At 47.4% G+C, this 18972-nt stretch overlaps 1 protein-coding gene across 2 annotated transcripts in view; it reads right to left on the reverse strand.

Moving 5' to 3' along the window:
* The window catches only part of LOC118380983 (reticulon-4 receptor-like 1), a 277946-nt gene that overhangs the window by 21973 nt on the left and 237001 nt on the right, over positions 1-18972 (reverse strand). The window contains exons 2-3 of one of the 2 annotated variants that reach the window (XR_008146713.1): positions 15076-15230; positions 10964-11343 (exon numbers count right to left, since the gene is read on the reverse strand). The exons of the other annotated variant lie outside the window; for it this stretch is intronic. The gene's annotated coding sequence lies outside the window, so the exon portion shown is untranslated. Of the gene's footprint in view, positions 1-10963; positions 11344-15075; positions 15231-18972 lie in introns of those variants that run through there. 2 annotated transcript variants of the gene reach the window in all.

Genomic DNA, 18972 nt, shown 5'->3' on the forward strand with positions numbered 1-18972 from the left:
TACATACTGACTACAACCCATCATCTCCTATACATACTGACTACAACCCATCATCTCCTATACATACTGACTACAACCCATCATCTCTTATACATACTGACTACAACCCATCATCTCTTATACATACTGACTACAACCCATCATCTCCTATACATACTGACTACAACCCATCATCTCCTATACATACTGACTACAACCCATCATCTCCTATACATACTGACTACAACCCATCATCTCCTATACATACTGACTACAACCCATCATCTCCTATACATACTGACTACAACCCATCATCTCCTATACATACTGACTACAACCCATCATCTCTTATACATACTGACTACAACCCATCATCTCCTATACATACTGACTACAACCCATCATCTCCTATACATACTGACTACAACCCATCATCTCCTATACATACTGACTACAACCCATCATCTCCTATACATACTGACTACAACCCATCATCTCCTATACATACTGACTACAACCCATCATCTCCTATACATACTGACTACAACCCATCATCTCCTATACATACTGACTACAACCCATCATCTCCTATACATACTGACTACAACCCATCATCTCCTATACTGACTACAACCATCACTATACAACCCATCATCTCCTATACATACTGACTACAACCCATCATCTCCTATACATACTGACTACAACCCATCATCTCCTATACATACTGACTACAACCCATCATCTCCTATACATACTGACTACAACCCATCATCTCCTATACATACTGACTACAACCCATCATCTCCTATACATACTGACTACAACCCATCATCTCCTATACATACTGACTACAACCCCATCATCTCCTATACATACTGACTACAACCCATCATCTCTTATACATACTGACTACAACCCATCATCTCCTATACATACTGACTACAACCCATCATCTCTTATACATACTGACTACAACCCATCATCTCCTATACATACTGACTACAACCCATCATCTCCTATACATACTGACTACAACCCATCATCTCTTATACATACTGACTACAACCCATCATCTCCTATACATACTGACTACAACCATACATCATCATTATACTACTGACTACAACCCATCATCTCTTATACATACTGACTACAACCCATCATCTCTTATACATACTGACTACAACCCATCATCTCCTATACATACTGACTACAACCCATCATCTCCTATACATACTGACTACAACCCATCATCTCTATACATACTGACTACAACCCATCATCTCTTATACATACTGACTACAACCCATCATCTCTTATACATACTGACTACAACCCATCATCTCTTATACATACTGACTACAACCCATCATCTCTTATACATACTGACTACAACCCATCATCTCTTATACATACTGACTACAACCCATCATCTCTTATACATACTGACTACAACCCATCATCTCCTATACATACTGACTACAACCCATCATCTCTTATACATACTGACTACAACCCATCATCTCCTATACATACTGACTACAACCCATCATCTCCTATACATACTGACTACAACCCATCATCTCTTATACATACTGACTACAACCCATCATCTCCTATACATACTGACTACAACCCATCATCTCTTATACATACTGACTACAACCCATCATCTCCTATACATACTGACTACAACCCATCATCTCTTATACATACTGACTACAACCCATCATCTCCTATACATACTGACTACAACCCATCATCTCCTATACATACTGACTACAACCCATCATCTCCTATACATACTGACTACAACCCATCATCTCTTATACATACTGACTACAACCCATCATCTCCTATACATACTGACTACAACCCATCATCTCCTATACATACTGACTACAACCCATCATCTCTTATACATACTGACTACAACCCATCATCTCCTATACATACTGACTACAACCCATCATCTCCTATACATACTGACTACAACCCATCATCTCTTATACATACTGACTACAACCCATCATCTCCTATACATACTGACTACAACCCATCATCTCTATACATACTGACTACAACCCATCATCTCCTATACATACTGACTACAACCCATCATCTCTATACATACTGACTACAACCCATCATCTCCTATACATACTGACTACAACCCATCATCTCCTATACATACTGACTACAACCCATCATCTCCTATACATACTGACTACAACCCATCATCTCCTATACATACTGACTACAACCCATCATCTCTTATACATACTGACTACAACCCATCATCTCTTATACATACTGACTACAACCCATCATCTCTTATACATACTGACTACAACCCATCATCTCCTATACATACTGACTACAACCCATCATCTCCTATACATACTGACTACAACCCATCATCTCTTATACATACTGACTACAACCCATCATCTCTTATACATACTGACTACAACCCATCATCTCCTATACATACTGACTACAACCCATCATCTCTTATACATACTGACTACAACCCATCATCTCTTATACATACTGACTACAACACATCATCTCTTATACATACTGACTACAACCCATCATCTCTTATACATACTGACTACAACCCATCATCTCCTATACATACTGACTACAACCCACCATCTCTTATACATACTGACTACAACCCATCATCTCCTATACATACTGACTACAACCCATCATCTCCTATACATACTGACTACAACCCATCATCTCCTATACATACTGACTACAACCCACCATCTCTTATACATACTGACTACAACCCATCATCTCCTATACATACTGACTACAACCCATCATCTCCTATACATACTGACTACAACCCATCATCTCCTATACATACTGACTACAACCCATCATCTCTTATACATACTGACTACAACCCATCATCTCCTATACATACTGACTACAACCCATCATCTCTTATACATACTGACTACAACCCATCATCTCCTATACATACTGACTACAACCCATCATCTCCTATACATACTGACTACAACCCATCATCTCCTATACATACTGACTACAACCCATCATCTCCTATTCATACTGACTACAACCCATCATCTCCTATACATACGGACTACAACCCATCATCTCCTATACATACTGACTACAACCCATCATCTCCTATACATACTGACTACAACCCATCATCTCCTATACATACTGACTACAACCCATCATCTCCTATTCATCCATCCTCTCACCGTGCCTCTCCTCTCATCCATCCTTTCTCCTCTCACTGTCTCTCCTCTCATCCATACTCTCTCCTCTCCTCTCACTGTCTCTCCTCTCATCCATCCTTTCTCCTCTCACTGTGTCTCTCCTCTCATCCATCCTTTCTCCTCTCACTGTCTCTCCTCTCATCCATACTCTCTCCTCTCCTCTCACCGTGCCTCTCCTCTCATCCATCCTTTCTCCTCTCACTGTCTCTCCTCTCATCCATACTCTCTCCTCTCCTCTCACCGTGCCTCTCCTCTCTCCTCTCACCGTGCCTCTCCTCTCTCCTCTCACCGTGCCTCTCCTCTCACCGTGCCTCTCCTCTCATCCATCCTTTCTCCTATCCTCTCATCCATCCTTTCTCCTATCACTGTGTCTCTCCTCTCATCCATCCTTTCTCCTCTCACCGTGCCTCTCCTCTCATCCATCCTCTCTCTTCTCCTCTCATCCATCCTTTCTCCTCTCACTGTGTCTCTCCTCTCATCCATCCTTTCTCCTCTCACTGTCTCTCCTCTCATCCATCCTTTCTCCTCTCACTGTGCCTCTCCTCTCATCCATCCTTTCTCCTCTCACTGTCTCTCCTCTCATCCATACTCTCTCCTCTCCTCTCACCGTGCCTCTCCTCTCATCCATCCTCTCTCCTCTCACTGTCTCTCCTCTCATCCATCCTTTCTCCTCTCACTGTGTCTCTCCTCTCATCCATCCTTTCTCCTCTCACGGTGTCTCTCCTCTCATCCATCCTCTCTCCTCTCCTCTCATCCATCCTTTCTCCTCTCACTGTGTCTCTCCTCTCATCCATCCTTTCTCCTCTCACCGTGCCTCTCCTCTCATCCATCCTCTCTCCTCTCCTCTCATCCATCCTTTCTCCTCTCACCGTGCCTCTCCTCTCATCCATCCTTTCTCCTCTCCTCTCATCCATCCTTTCTCCTATCACTGTGTCTCTCCTCTCATCCATCCTTTCTCCTCTCACCGTGCCTCTCCTCTCATCCATCCCCTCTCTTCTCCTCTCATCCATCCTTTCTCCTCTCACTGTGTCTCTCCTCTCATCCATCCTTTCTCCTCTCACTGTCTCTCCTCTCATCCATCCTTTCGCCTCTCACTGTGCCTCTCCTCTCATCCATCCTTTCTCCTCTCACTGTCTCTCCTCTCATCCATACTCTCTCCTCTCCTCTCACCGTGCCTCTCCTCTCATCCATCCTCTCTCCTCTCACTGTCTCTCCTCTCATCCATCCTTTCTCCTCTCACTGTGTCTCTCCTCTCATCCATCCTTTCTCCTCTCACGGTGTCTCTCCTCTCATCCATCCTCTCTCCTCTCCTCTCATCCATCCTTTCTCCTCTCACTGTGTCTCTCCTCTCATCCATCCTTTCTCCTATACCGTGCCTCTCCTCTCATCCATTTCTCCTCTCCTCTCATCCATCCTTTATCCTCTGGATCTCCTCTCATCCATCCTCTCATCCATCCTCTCTCCTAGCAACCTATCTTCCATCCTTTCTATGGATCACTGTGTCTCTCCTCTCATCCATATTTCTCCTCTCACTAGATTCCTCTCATCCATCCCTCTCAACACTCTCATCCATCCTTTCTACTCACTGTCTCTCCTCTCATCCATACTCTCTCCTCTCCTCTCATGGTGCCTCTCCTCTCATGTCTCCTCTCACTGTCTCTCCTCTCATCCATCCTTTCTCCTCTCACTGTGTCTCTCCTCTCATCCATCCTTTCTCCTCTCACGGTGTCTCTCCTCTCATCCATCCTCTCTCCTCTCCTCTCATCCATCCTTTCTCCTCTCACTGTGTCTCTCCTCTCATCCATCCTTTCTCCTCTCACCGTGCCTCTCCTCTCATCCATCCTCTCTCCTCTCCTCTCATCCATCCTTTCTCCTCTCACCGTGCCTCTCCTCTCATCCATCCTCTCATCCATCCTCTCTCCTCTCCTCTCTTCCATCCTTTCTCCTCTCACTGTGTCTCTCCTCTCATCCATCCTTTCTCCTCTCAAACCTTAGAACCCTCCTCTCATCCATCCTCTCTGAGTCCTCTCATCCATCCTTTCCCCTCACCGTGGTCTCTCATCCATCCTCTCATCCATCCTCTCTCCTCCCTCTCTTCCATCTTTCTCCTCTCACTGTGTCTCTCCTCTCATCCATCCTCCTCCTCTGGTGGTCTCCTCTCATCCATCCTCTGATCCACTCTCCTCTCCTCTCATCTATCCTCCCCTCACCATGGTGGTCTGGATCCACACTCTACCTCTAACTCTCATCTATCCTGGTCTCACCATGCCACTCCTCTCATCCATCCTCTCCCCCTGGTCATGGTCTGGAGCAATGAAGCCGTCTCCTCTCATCCATCCTCTCTCCTCTCCTCTCATCCATCCTTTCTCCTCTCACTGTGTCTCTCCTCTCACGAATTTCCCGGGATCTACTAGAATTGATCGCATATAATATGGATCCACTAGATTTGCTGTACCTAGCAACACATATAATAGGCTAGATACGGAGACAGAGAAGATGCCCGTTACAGGTTCACAATGGTGGATGTACCATGTACCAGGGAGAGAGCGGAGTGTTTCAAGAGAGTTGTTTTGGGTCCAAACTGCTGCAGAAGACCCTGGATTCACCACCGCCAAGCTGACCTGCCAGGTTCCACAACGTCAAGTGCATTTTGATCATGGGAGGGTTGGCTTGCGTCAAATCCGTCAATGGAACCACTCGATATGATTGGTCATTTAAAAACCTTAGAACCCAAATGCATAATGAGTGCTCTAACTCCCCCTGGTGGTGGTCTGGAGCAATGAAGCCGTGACGCTGGGTACCTCTAACTCCCCCTGGTGGTGGTCTGGAGCCGTGACGCTGGGTACCTCTAACACCCCCTGGTGGTGGTCTGGAGCCGTGACACTGGGTACCTCTAACTCCCCCTGGTGGTGGTCTGGAGCAATGAAGCCGTGACGCTGGCTACCTCTACCTCCCCCTGGTGGTAGTCTGGAGCCGTGACGCTGGGTACCTCCAACTCCCCCTGTTGGTGGTCTGGAGCAATGAAGTCGTGACACTGGGTACCTCTAACTCCCCCTGGTGGTGGTCTGGAGCTGTGACACTGGGTGCCTTCAACTCCCCCTGGTGGTGGTCTGGAGCCGTGACGCTGGGTACCTCTAACTCCCCCTGGTGGTGGTCTGGAACCGTGACACTGGGTCCCTCTAACTCCCCCTGGTGGTGGTCTGGAGCCGTGACACTGGGTACCTCTAACTCCCCCTTGTGGTGGTCTGGAGCCGTGACGCTGGGTACCTCCAACTCCCCCTTGTGGTGGTCTGGAGCCGTGACGCTGGGTACCTCTAACTCCCCCTGGTGGTGGTCTGGAGCCGTGACCCTGGGTACCTCTAACACCCCCTTGTGGTGGTCTGGAGCCATGACGCTGGGTACCTCTAACTCCCCCTGGTGGTGGTCTGGAGCCGTGACACTGGGTACCTCTAACTCCCCCTTGTGGTGGTCTGGAGCCGTGACGCTGGGTACCTCCAACTCCCCCTTGTGGTGGTCTGGAGCCGTGACACTGGGTACCTCCAACTCCCCCTGGTGGTGGTCTGGAGCCGTGACACTGGGTACCTCTAACACCCCCTTGTGGTGGTCTGGAGCAATGACGCTGGGTACCTCTAACTCCCCCTGGTGGTGGTCTGGAGCAATGAAGCCGTGACGCTGGGTACCTCTCCCCCTGGTGGTGGTCTGGAGCCGTGACACTGGGTACCTCTAACTCCCCCTGGTGGTGGTCTGGAGCCATGACACTGGGTACCTCTAACTCCCCCTGGTGGTGGTCTGGAGCCGTGACACTGGGTACCTCTAACTCCCCTGGTGGTGGTCTGGAGCCATGACACTGGGTACCTCTAACTCCCCCTGGTGGTGGTCTGGAGCCGTGACACTGGGTACCTCTAACACCCCCTTGTGGTGGTCTGGAGTAATGATGCTGGGTACCTCTAACTCCCCCTGGTGGTGGTCTGGAGCCGTGACACTGGGTACCTCTAACTCCCCCTGGTGGTGGTCTGGAGCTGTGACACTGGGTACCTCTAACTCCCCCTGGTGGTGGTCTGGAGCCATGACACTGGGTACCTCTAACTCCCCCTGGTGGTGGTCTGGAGCCGTGACACTGGGTACCTCTAACTCCCCCTGGTGGTGGTCTGGAGCCATGACACTGGGTACCTCTAACTCCCCCTGGTGGTGGTCTGGAGCCGTGACACTGGGTACCTCTAACACCCCCTTGTGGTGGTCTGGAGTAATGACGCTGGGTACCTCTAAGCTTGCAACTTTATTAAGAAGAAGAGACCACTGTAACTATGTTAATAATAGAATGTTGGAATCAATTTCACTTTTTCAGTTTCTAACTTCCCTTCTTACAGCATGTACCTCAAGATGAGAAGTGCCGTTTTCTCAAGTATTTCGGGAATATGGTTGCTGGAAAATGGTACGTTTTTGTTTACCAAATATATATATATATCTGTCGTCATTCTCTTGTTCCCTCTCATTCACAGGTGTCCATCTCAATAAATCAAATAAAATGTGATTTGTCACATGCGCCGAACTGCTGTAGAGGTTAGTCGAGGTCATCTGTACATGCAGGTGAAGTGGCTAAGTAGAGATAATAAACAGAGAGTAACAGTATTCAATCTTAGTCCTGTATTGACGCTGATGGCATAGCGAGATTTCTTATAAGCATCCTGGATTAGTGTCCCGCTCCTTGAAAGCGGAAGCTCTAGCTAGCCTTTAGCTCGGTGCGGATGTTGCCTTTAATCCATGGCTTCTGGTTGGGTTATGTACGTACGGTCACTGTGGGGACGACGTCATCGATACACTTATTGATGAAGCCTGTGACTGAGGTGGTGTACTCCTCAATGTCATTGGATGAATCCCATAACATATTCCAGTCTGTGATAGCAAAACAGTCCAGTAGTTTAGCATCTGCATCACCTGACCACTTCTGTGTTGAGCAAGTCACTGGTACTTCCTGCTTTAGTTTTTGCTTGTAAGCAAATTATGGTTTAATTTGCCAAATGGAGGGCGGGGGAGAGCTTTGTATGCATCTCTGTGTGTAGAGTAAAGGTGGTCTAGGATTTTTTATCCTCTGGTTGTACGTGTCATGCTGGTAAAAATTTGGTAAAACTGATTTAAGTAGTGGTTAGAGTGTAGGGGCGGCAGGTAGCCTAGTGGTTAGAGTGTAGGGGGGCAGGTAGCCTAGTGGTTAGAGTGTAGAGACGGCAGGTAGCCTAGTGGTTAGAGTGCAGAGACGGCAGGTAGCCTAGTGGTTAGAGTGTAGGGGCGGCAGGTAGCCTAGTGGTTAGAGTGTAGGGACGGCAGGTAGCCTAGTGGTTAGAGTGCAGAGACGGCAGGTAGCCTAGTGGTTAGAGTGTAGGGGCGGCAGGTAGCCTAGTGGTTAGAGTGTAGAGACGGCAGCCTAGTAGCCTAGTGGTTAGAGTGCAGAGACGGCAGGTAGCCTAGTGGTTAGAGTGTAGGGGCGGCAGGTAGCCTAGTGGTTAGAGTGTAGAGACGGCAGGTAGCCTAGTAGCCTAGTGGTTAGAGTGTAGGGGCGGCAGGTAGCCTAGTAGCCTAGTGGTTAGAGTGTAGGGGCGGCAGGTAGCCTAGTAGCCTAGTGGTTAGACCGTTGGGCCAGTAACTGGTTGCTAGATCAAATCCCTGGGCTGACATGGTAAAAATCTGTTGTTCTGCCAGGCAGTTAACCCACTGTTCCTAGGCCATCATTGGAAATAAGAAATGTGTTCTTATTAACTGACTTTCCTAGTTAAATAAAGGTTCAATTTTAAAAAACGAAAACTACAAAAATTCTACCTCAGGTGATCAATACCTCGAGAATTCTTTAATATTAGACATCACGCACCAGCTGTTATTGACAAATAGACACACCTCTCGTCTTACCAGACAGGGTTGCTCTGTCCTACCGATGCAAGGAAAATCCAGCCAGTTCTATATGATCCGTGTAGTCGTTCAACTACGACTCAGTGAAACATAAGGTTCCAAAAGGATCGTCTTAATCTTAGATCATCGTTTATTTTCACCTCCGCCCCTTGCCATCCGCCCTTCGCCCTCTTTTTTTCTCTGTCTTTTCTTCACGCTGATGACGGGGATTTGGGCCTGGTCTTAACAAAGCAGTACATCCTTCAGACTCATTACAGAAAAAAAATCTTAATCCAGTACGAGGTGAGTAATCGCTGTTCAAACATCCAAGAAGCTCGTTTTGATCTTAAGAGACGGTAGCAGCAACATTAAGTACAAAATAAAGTTACAAACTTAAAAAAAGAGATAAAATTGCTTGTTGTTGCTTCTTTTTTTAATTGTTTGTTTGGTTAGGAGTACAACGCCATTCTCATGGTACCTGGAACTACCACTCTCGTTATTGGACAGTCAGAGAATGCATTTGGCATCGTGGCTTCAACGATGAGGATTCTTGATGGACGCTTGGACGCAAGTTTTTTTGTGAGCACTGTGAAAGCAGTATAGTTTTAATATTTTAACCTCTTGAAGCTAGGGGGCACTATTTTTTACATTTGGAAAAATAACATTCCCAAAGTAAACAGCCTATTTCTCAGGACCAGATGCTAGAATATGCATATAATTGACATATTAGGATAGAAAACACTCTAAAGTTTCCAAAATTGTCAAAATATTGTATGTGAGTATAACAGAACTGATTTTGCAGGCGAAACCCTGAGAAAAATCAAACCAGGAAGTGGCTTCTATTTTGAATAGCCTCCCATTGCTCCATTTAAAGGGATATCAACCAGATTCCTTTTCCTATCGCTTCCTCAAGGTGTCAACAGTCTTCAGACATAGTTTCAGGCTTTTATTTTGAAAAATTAGCCAGAACGATAACATTGCGTCAAGTTCTCACATGAGTTTTGCTCACGCAACAGAGTTTGGAGCTTTTCCCTCTCCTACTGTGGAAGACATTTGCGATTGATATATTATCAATTATGTATTTTAAAAACAATCTGACGATTGATTATAAAAAACCTTTGACATTTTTCTGTGGACATTACGTACTATTTGGAATTTGTCTGCGTTGTCGTGACCGCTTGAGCCTGTGGATTTCTGAACATAACGCGCCAAACAAATGGAGGTATTTAGGACATAAAATAATCTTTATGGAACAAAAGGAACATTTGTTGTGTAACTGAGAGTCTCGTGAGAGAAAACATCTGAAGATCATCAAAGGTAAACAATTAATTTGATTGCTTTTCTGATTTTCGTGACCAAGCTATCTGATGCTAAGTGTACTTAATGTTTTGTCATGCGACCGATAAACTTACACAAACGCTTGGATTGCTTTCACTGTAAAGCATAATTTCAAAACATGAGAAGACAGGTGGATTAACAAAAGGCTAAGCTGTGTTTTGCAATATTGCACTTGTGATTTCATGAATATTAATATTTTTTTGTAATATTACTTGACTGAGGCGCTATGCTATTCAGCGGTTGCTGATGACAATTATCCCGCTTAAGGGATGGGCAGCGTCAAGAATTAATACAACGAAACCTGATTCCTCAGTGTGCAGTAATTTAAATTAGATTGTACTACACCGCAAGTAGAAGATAAATAAATATATAAAATCTTTCCTCGGACGTCTCAGTGAGCAGTCATTTAAACTGCTCTTCTCGACGTGGTCAGCACTTAATGTTCAAACAGACGGAAACACCTTGACATGTAGAGATGACAACAGAGTTTTTTCGGCAGACAAATAAACTTTTATTCTTGCTTTTGAAAGTAAACCACAAAATAGTCTTCTGAGAGCAGACATGTAAACAACCAAAAAGGTTGAAAAATATTTATGAGCAATATAAATATTTCAGAACTATAGTAAAAACAGTGTCTTATGAAGAGACACGTGAATATCAAAAAGTGTTTATGGAATAAAATGAAAGTGTCTTGTGCCAGACTCCTGAGATGTCTGAAAAACAACAGAACGAGTCATTAATTTCACTGGGGTCCCAGTCGTTTCGGCTTGTCCTCTTCTTGATGTCATGCATGAACTCATGCAGCTGGTGACCGAATTCCTCCTGGAGTTTTGGCAAGTGTTCATCCATGAAATCAGCTATAGCTACCAGGACACTGTGGAGAGGAGGAGAAGAGGGGGGGGCATTAGGAGTGTTTGGAGAACAGTCTACATGGTGAGGAGAAGAAGTGGGGACATTAGGAGTGTTTGGAGAGCAGTCTACATGGTGAGGAGAAGAGGGGGGGCATTAGGAGTGTTTGGAGAACAGTCTACATGGTGAGGAGAAGAAGGGGGGACATTAGGAGTGTTTGGAGAACAGTCTACATGGTGAGGAGAAGAAGGGGGACATTAGGAGTGTTTGGAGAACAATCTACATGGTGAGGAGAAGAGGGGGGGACATTAGGAGTGTTTGGAGAGCAGTCTACATGGTGAGGACAAGAGGGGGGGCATTAGGAGTGTTTAGAGAGCAGTCTACATGGTGAGGAGAAGAAGGGGGGACATTAGGAGTGTTTGGAGAACAGTCTACATGGTGAGGAGAAGAGGGGGGGGCATTAGGAGTGTTTGGAGAGCAGTCTACATGGTGAGGAGAAGAGGGGGGGCATTAGGAGTGTTTGGAGAGCAGTCTACATGGTGAGGAGAAGAGAAGAGGGGGCATTAGGAGTGTTTAGAGAGCAGTCTACATGGTGAGGGAGAAGCATTAAGTGTTTGGGGACATTAGGAGTGTTTGGAGAACAGTCTACATGGTGAGGAGAAGAGGGGGGGGCATTAGGAGTGTTTGGAGAGCAGTCTACATGGTGAGGAGAAGAAGGGGGGACATTAGGAGTGTTTGGAGAACAGTCTACATGGTGAGGAGAAGAGGGGGGGCATTAGGAGTGTTTGGAGAGCAGTCTACATGGTGAGGAGAAGAGGGGGGGCATTAGGAGTGTTTGGAGAGCAGTCTACATGGTGAGGAGAAGAGGGGGGGCATTAGGAGTGTGTTTAGAGAGTGTTTGGAGAGCAGTCTACATGGTGAGGAGAAGAAGGGGGACATTAGGAGTGTTTGGAGAGCAGTCTACATGGTGAGGAGAAGAGGAGAAGAGGGGGGGGGGCATTAGGAGTGTTTGGAGAGCAGTCTACATGGTGAGGAGAAGAAGGGGGGACATTAGGAGTGTTTGGAGAACAGTCTACATGGTGAGGAGAAGAGGGGGGGGGGGCATTAGGAGTGTTTGGAGAGCAGTCTACATGGTGAGGAGAAGAGGGGGGCATTAGGAGTGTTTGGAGAACAGTCTACATGGTGAGGAGAAGAGGGGGCATTAGGAGTGTTTGGAGAGCAGTCTACATGGTGAGGAGAAGAGGGGGCATTAGGAGTGTTTGGAGAGCAGTCTACATGGTGAGGAGAAGAGGGGGGGCATTAGGAGTGTTTGGAGAACAGTCTACATGGTGAGGAGAAGAAGGGGGGGCATTAGGAGTGTTTGGAGAACAGTCTACATGGTGAGGAAAGACATGGTGAGGGGGGGGCATTAGGAGTGTTTGGAGAACAGTCTACATGGTGAGGAGAAGAGGGGGGGACATTAGGAGTGTTTGGAGAGCAGTCTACATGGTGAGGAGAAGAGGGGGGGACATTAGGAGTGTTTGGGGAGCAGTCTACATGGTGAGGAGAAGAGGGGGGGGCATTAGGAGTGTTTGGAGAGCAGTCTACATGGTGAGGAGAAGAGGGGGGGCATTAGGAGTGTTTGGAGAGCAGTCTACATGGTGAGGAGAAGAGGGGGGGCATTAGGAGTGTTTGGAGAGCAGTCTACATGGTGAGGAGAAGAAGGGGGACATTAGGAGTGTTTGGAGAACAGTCTACATGGTGAGGAGAAGAAGGGGGACATTAGGAGTGTTTGGAGAACAGTCTACATGGTGAGGAGAAGAAGGGGGACATTAGGAGTGTTTGGAGAACAGTCTACATGGTGAGGAGAAGAGGGGGACATTAGGAGTGTTTGGAGAACAGTCTACATGGTGAGGAGAAGAAGGGGGCATTAGGAGTGTTTGGAGAGCAGTCTACATGGTGAGGAGAAGAGGGGGGGCATTAGGAGTGTTTGGAGAACAGTCTACATGGTGAGGAGAAGAAGGGGGGGCATTAGGAGAACAGTCTACATGGTGAGGAGAAGAGGGGGGGACATTAGGAGTGTTTGGAGAGCAGTCTACATGGTGAGGAGAAGAAGGGGGGGCATTAGGAGTGTTTGGAGAACAGTCTACATGGTGAGGAGAAGAGGGGGGGACATTAGGAGTGTTTGGAGAGCAGTCTACATGGTGAGGAGAAGAAGGGGGACATTAGGAGTGTTTGGAGAACAGTCTACATGGTGAGGAGAAGAAGGGGGACATTAGGAGTGTTTGGAGAACAGTCTACATGGTGAGGAGAAGAAGGGGGGCATTAGGAGTGTTTGGAGAACAGTCTACATGGTGAGGAGAAGAGGGGGCATTAGGAGTGTTTGGAGAACAGTCTACATGGTGAGGAGAAGAGGGGGGGCATTAGGAGTGTTTAGAGAACAGTCTACATGGTGAGGAGAAGAGGGGGGGGGGGCATTAGGAGTGTTTAGAGAACAGTCTACATGGTGAGGAGAAGAGAGGGGGCATTAGGAGTGTTTGGAGAACAGTCTACATGGTGAGGAGAAGAGGGGGGGCATTAGGAGTGTTTAGAGAACAGTCTACATGGTGAGGAGAAGAGGGGGGGCATTAGGAGTGTTTGGAGAACAGTCTACATGGTGAGGAGAAGAAGGGGGACATTAGGAGTGTTTGGAGAACAGTCTACATGGTGAGGAGAAGAAGGGGGACATTAGGAGTGTTTGGAGAACAGTCTACATGGTGAGGAGAAGAGGGGGACATTAGGAGTGTTTGGAGAACAGTCTACATGGTGAGGAGAAGAGGGGGGGCATTAGGAGTGTTTGGAGAACAGTCTACATGGTGAGGAGAAGAAGGGGGGGCATTAGGAGTGTTTGGAGAACAGTCTACATGGTGAGGAGAAGAAGGGGGACATTAGGAGTGTTTGGAGAGCAGTCTACATGGTGAGGAGAAGAAGGGGGACATTAGGAGTGTTTGGAGAGAACAGTCTACATGGTGAGGAGAAGAAGGGGGCATTAGGAGTGTTTGGAGAACAGTCTACATGGTGAGGAGAAGAAGGGGGACATTAGGAGTGTTTGGAGAACAGTCTACATGGTGAGGAGAAGAAGGGGGACATTAGGAGTGTTTGGAGAGCAGTCTACATGGTGAGGAGAAGAAGGGGGACATTAGGAGTGTTTGGAGAACAGTCTACAGGGTGAGGAGAAGAGGGGGACATTAGGAGTGTTTGGAGAACAGTCTACATGGTGAGGAGAAGAGGGGGGGCATTAGGAGTGTTTGGAGAACAGTCTACATGGTGAGGAGAAGAGGGGGGCATTAGGAGTGTTTGGAGAACAGTCTACATGGTGAGGAGAAGAAGGGGGGGCATTAGGAGTGTTTGGAGAACAGTCTACATGGTGAGGAGAAGAAGGGGGACATTAGGAGTGTTTGGAGAGCAGTCTACATGGTGAGGAGAAGAAGGGGGACATTAGGAGTGTTTGGAGAACAGTCTACATGGTGAGGAGAAGAAGGGGGACATTAGGAGTGTTTGGAGAACAGTCTACATGGTGAGGAGAAGAGGGGGGGCATTAGGAGTGTTTGGAGAACAGTCTACATGGTGAGGAGAAGAAGGGGGGGCATTAGGAGTGTTTGGAGAACAGTCTACATGGTGAGGAGAAGAAGGGGGACATTAGGAGTGTTTGGAGAACAGTCTACATGGTGAGGAGAAGAGGAAAAGGACAACAAAGAGAGGAAAGGGGATCAGTGTGAAGTGATTTATATTTATTTACCTCTGAGACTAGCTGGTGACATGGGGCATGACGAGTGAGATATGTCTTCAATCATTTTCAATGCCTTTGCCAGTGATGTGTCAAGGACCGAGTCTGCAGCTCTTTCCTCCGTTCTGCTCACAGCCCTGCTACTAACCCTTATGGAACAGCTGGGACTATGAAGTAACACAAACATAGGCACACACACACATACACATGAATTTTGTGTTGAAGATATGTGGTCGTGGAGTATGGGCCTGAGGGCACACAGTGTGTTGGGAATTTGTTTTTTAAAATTGTATAAACTGCCTTAATTTTGCTGGACCCCGGGAAGAGTGGCTGCTGCCTTGGCATCCATAATAATAAACACAAATAAATACAAATACTACTGCCGCTGCTCTGTGGCTTCGCTGAGGAGCTCACACTTTGAACACACCGATAGAGTCGTGTCGCAAAATGGTTCGCAGCATCGTCTGGATGTGTGAGCAACAGAAGTTCAACATTCGCCTTCTGCTACCGTTTCTGTCAAGCCGTCTACAGTGTACAGTTTGATATCCAACCTCTGGCACCGCACAGAACGCTGCAGCGCAAACGCAGCCTTCCATGAATGTAACACCGTCGGTGTAATCGAAGCCTCACACCCCTGCTACTACTGCTGCTCTGTGGCGTCACACCCCTGCTACTACTGCTCCTCTGTGGCGTCACACCCTGCTACTACTGCTGCTCTGTGGCGTCACACCCCTGCTACTACTGCTGCTCTGTGGCGTCACACCCCTGCTACTACTGCTGCTCTGTGGCGTCACACCCCTGCTACTACTGCTGCTCTGTGGCGTCACACCCCTGCTACTACTGCTGCTCTGTGGCGTCACACCCCTGCTACTACTGCTCCTCTGTGGCGTCACACCCCTGCTACTACTGCTGCTCTGTGGCGTCACACCCCTGCTACTACTGCTGCTCTGTGGCGTCACACCCCTGCTACTACTGCTGCTCTGTGGAGTCACACCCCTGCTACTACTGCTGCTCTGTGGCGTCACACCCCTGCTACTACTGCTGCTCTGTGGAGTCACACCCCTGCTACTACTGCTGCTCTGTGGCGTCACACCCCTGCTACTACTGCTGCTCTGTGGAGTCACACCCCTGCTACTACTGCTGCTCTGTGGCGTCACACCCCTGCTACTACTGCTGCTCTGTGGCGTCACACCCCTGCTACTACTGCTGCTCTGTGGCGTCACACCCCTGCTACTACTGCTGCTCTGTGGAGTCACACCCCTGCTACTACTGCTGCTCTGTGGAGTCACACCCCTGCTACTACTGCTGCTCTGTGGCGTCACACCCCTGCTACTACTGCTGCTCTGTGGAGTCACACCCCTGCTACTACTGCTGCTCTGTGGCGTCACACCCCTGCTACTACTACTGCTGCTCTGTGGCGTCACACCCTGCTACTACTGCTGCTCTGTGGCGTCACACCCCTGCTACTACTGCTGCTCTGTGGCGTCACACCCCTGCTACTACTGCTGCTCTGTGGCGTCACACCCCTGCTACTACTGCTGCTCTGTGGCGTCACACCCCTGCTACTACTGCTGCTCTGTGGAGTCACACCCTGCTACTACTGCTGCTCTGTGGCGTCACACCCCTGCTACTACTACTGCTGCTCTGTGGCGTCACACCCCTGCTACTACTGCTGCTCTGTGGCGTCACACCCCTGCTACTACTGCTGCTCTGTGGCGTCACACCTGCTACCTGCTACTACTGCTGCTCTGTGGCGTCACACCCCTGCTACTACTGCTGCTCTGTGTGCTACTAGTCACACCCCTGCTACTACTGCTGCTCTGTGGCGTCACACCCCTGCTACTACTGCTGCTCTGTGGCGTCACACCCCTGCTACTACTGCTGCTCTGTGGAGTCACACCTCTGCTACTACTGCTGCTCTGTGGAGTCACACCCCTGCTACTACTGCTGCTCTGTGGCGTCGCTGAGGAGCAAGCCGATGGAGTAGGTCTTGGAGGTGGGCCCAGGGTAGAGCTTCCCAGGTCCCGCATGGAGATGGTTTCTAATTCTGTACTGCAACTCAATGCTGGAGATGGGCTTGGGGCCAATCACCAGTCAGTACCGGGAGCCAATCACCAGGCAGTGTTTGGGCGCAGAGAACAAAACTTTGAAAATAAAAAAGTAGAGAGCTATTTAGTACACATATCCAAAACATTAACGAACATCAACTATCATTAACCCGAGACCACAATATGATGTTGCAAACGTTTGAGCAGAGTTGAGTAGGCCTAAAGTACATACTTGTGTCATACTTTTGTCATACTTGAGTAACAGTAAAGATACCTTTATAGAAAATTACTCAAGTGAAAGTCAAGCAGTAAAATACTACTTGAGTAAAAGTCTAAAAGTATTTGGTTTTGAATATACTTAAGTATCAAAAGTAAATGATAAAAGTAGATTAAACGCTGACGTAATTTGCTGTCACAACTTGTGGCCTTGTTTACGTTCTACTGTGCGTTTTGTTGCTAACGTTACTTTGCTACCTGCATATATATATTTGCATTTTTTTCCACTAGCTCGACTGTTTTCATTAAACTTTTTCACCCCGGACACTTTATCTGGACATGCTCTACAGGACCTCTGCCAGCCGAAACTAAGTAGTAACATTATGCCTTCTAATTGCAGTCGCTGTACTCATAATATACAGGAGAACGATCGCCTTATGGCGAGGATAGCTGTGCTGCCAGGCCAGCTTCAGACACAATCGATAGGCTAAGGGTGATTTAAGTGTAGGAAAGAAATGAAACAGCGTCTGTGTCACCAATAAGTACAGATCGTAGTATAAATCCCCTCGCACAGCCCCTCGCACAGCCCCCCGCAGCCTCACAATTTTCTCTTAAAAATGAATCATCCAGCGTTCATACACTGTTTACCAGGGGACAAGGCTACTGACGTTAAGGCTAATCTGTTTACCAGGGGACAAGGCTACTGACGTTAAGGATAATCTGTTTACCAGGGGACAAGGCTACTGACCTTTAGGCTAATCTGAAGATGGTGCTGGCTAAAGCTTAAACTGGTGAGTGTAGAGAGTGTAGAGATATTGTTATCCACGTCGGCACCAACGATGTTAGGATGAAACAGTCAGAGGTCACCAAACGCAACATAGCTTCAGCGTGTAAATCAGCTAGAAAGATGTGTCGGCATCGAGTAATTGTCTCTGGCCCCCTCCCAGTTAGGGGGAGTGATGAGCTCTACAGCAGAGTCTCACAACTCAATCGCTGGTTGAAAACTGTTTTCTGTCCTTCTGTTTAGCTCAGTTGGTAAGAGCTGACCTTAGGCTAATCTGAAGATGGTGCTGGCTAAAGCTTAAACTGGTAGTGGGTTCGATATTGTTATCCCGGGACCACCCATACTTAGATGAAACAGTATGCACACATGACTGTAAGTCGCTAGAAAGATTTGGAAAAGCGTCTGGCTAAATGGCATATATTATTATTATTATTATTCTGCCCCTCCCAAAAGATAGAATTTGTAGATAATTGGCCCTCTTTCTGGGACTCACACACAAACAGGACCAATCCTGGCCTGTTGAGGAGTGACGGACTCCATCCTAGCTGGAGGGGTGCTCTCATCTTATCTACCAACATAGACAGGGCTCTAACTCCTCTAGCTCCACAATGAAATAGGGTGCAGGCCAGGCAGCAGGCTGTTAGCCATCCTGCCAGCTTAGTGGAGTCTGCCACTAGCACAGTCAGTGTAGTCAGCTCAGCAATCCCCATTGAGAATGTCTGTGCATCGATCTACTAAACATGGCAGTGTTCACCTTAGCAATCTATAATAATAAAGACCTCCTCCATGCCTGACATTATTGAAAGAGATCGTGTTTCTTCACATCTCAAAATAGGGCTACTTAATGATAGATCCCTCACT

Source organism: Oncorhynchus keta, chromosome 11 (assembly GCF_023373465.1).
Source record: "Oncorhynchus keta strain PuntledgeMale-10-30-2019 chromosome 11, Oket_V2, whole genome shotgun sequence".
Lineage (NCBI taxonomy): Eukaryota > Metazoa > Chordata > Actinopteri > Salmoniformes > Salmonidae > Oncorhynchus > Oncorhynchus keta.